The sequence below is a fragment of the Pleurodeles waltl genome, unplaced genomic scaffold (genome assembly GCF_031143425.1).
Source record: "Pleurodeles waltl isolate 20211129_DDA unplaced genomic scaffold, aPleWal1.hap1.20221129 scaffold_67, whole genome shotgun sequence".
NCBI lineage: Eukaryota > Metazoa > Chordata > Amphibia > Caudata > Salamandridae > Pleurodeles > Pleurodeles waltl.
In genome coordinates, this window is record NW_027150384.1 from 2,823,557 (window position 1) to 2,825,149 (window position 1,593).

A 1,593-nucleotide genomic window follows, 5' to 3' on the forward strand; every position below is an offset into this window, starting at 1 on the left:
AAATGGAGGAAGAGAAAAACAAAAAAGTTTTACAAAGGTAGAAAGCAGAAAGCTACCAGAATGAGCTGAAGGGACAGGGAGTGGCTTTAAACGAATTGATGAGGCCCGAGATGGCTTCAGGATTACGCCGCCTCGGTATTCTATGCTCATGCATTTAAATGCAGCAACCCCGTGTTTAAGAGAAGGGTTTTGGGCACCGGCACTATTTAATTAGAAATTATGCACTGGGTGACATAACTCCAGCGCCTTCGATAGCTCAGTTGGTAGAGCGGAGGACTGTAGTGAAAAGTCAGAGATCCTTAGGTCGCTGGTTCAAATCCGGCTCGAAGGACACGTTTTGTGATATTTTTTTTCATTCTATACTGTGTTTTTTAGTTAATTGATAAACTGCACATTAAACACTTCGATGTCAGTGACCGCTCTTGTGGTAACTTGACTTTATGGGTCATACAACGGGGCTCGCAGCCGGGGACACTTAGTATTAGAGAAAACAGGAAGACGAGAGAACTTAACGGCAGATAAAATACAAATGGGCAGTCCTGAAACAGCTCTATAAATAAAGGAGTTCGATCGAAATATGAATCTATTTATAGTATTTAAAATGCCAATGCAGCATACTGGGGTTATACTATAGAGGAGAAATATTCTGCTTCTCGGCGATTGCTTGTCATTCCCAGAAATACTAAAGTTTAGTCAATATTTTTTCCTCCAGCGAAGACTTGAATTAGAACGAAAAGTGTCATTCGTTAATTACGAAGCGCATCTCTGTGAGCGGAATGAGGGAGAAAAAATACGAAAAGGCAGAAAATCGCTGTATCTGTTCTTCTTAAAGAGGTGAAGGTCATAGGAAGCTGAACCAAATCACACCACCTACAAGGTCTCTCTTCCTGAGTGATACACTCACATACGGTGCGTGTGACAGTCACTTGCACCAGGGGATGTAGCTCAGTGGTAGAGCGCATGCTTTGCATGTATGAGGCCCCGGGTTCAATCCCCGGCATCTCCAGTGAGGGTTTCTTTTTCCCTCAGCGTATTCATATTGCTGTCTCCGCCCTGTGCACACCGGGGTGCAAGCCTCGCACCCCGGACTCCACCCCCACGGACCCCCCTAGTGAAAACCTCACGGCATGGAGTCTGCGCATGCGCAATGGATGCCAATGCACTTTGCCCGCACTTCACCCCCCTGGTCTCTGCAGTCCCAGCAGCTTCCTCTGAGAGGTAAAGAGGACATCACAGGCGCAGAAGGAGGCTCACCTGCTCACTAGGGTTGCCTCCTTTCTGTGCAAAAATGCCAACATTTCTGCTGTTCTGGAACCGCCAGGAGATGAACAAGGATTCCCCTAAACTTGCCAGCATTGTGTTGTAAAATAGCAATTATGCCTCGTTTGGCTGCAATAATCATCCTGAAACAATTCAGACAGCTCTCAAATACTTCAGTTAACTCATTTCTTTGTGTTGTCTGATGTTTCTGAAGGAAAAATACAGGATTTCTCTGCTTTATTTCATATTTTTACCAGCCTGGACTTAAATATACAGACTGGTCAGTAAAGAACCGTCAGGTGGCAACCCTATAAAATGATGAGGCAGGTGACC

At 45.1% G+C, this 1,593-nt stretch overlaps 2 non-coding genes across 2 annotated transcripts; both read left to right on the forward strand.

The window, feature by feature from the left end:
- The first annotated feature begins 245 nt into the window (after positions 1–245).
- On the forward strand, positions 246–331 carry TRNAY-GUA (transfer RNA tyrosine (anticodon GUA)). The gene is given in 2 exon segments: positions 246–282; positions 296–331. It is a non-coding gene; the product is annotated as a tRNA-Tyr (tRNA).
- Positions 332–934: 603 nt separating this feature from the next.
- On the forward strand, positions 935–1,006 carry TRNAA-UGC (transfer RNA alanine (anticodon UGC)). The gene has a single exon. It is a non-coding gene; the product is annotated as a tRNA-Ala (tRNA).
- The last annotated feature ends 587 nt before the right edge of the window (positions 1,007–1,593 follow it).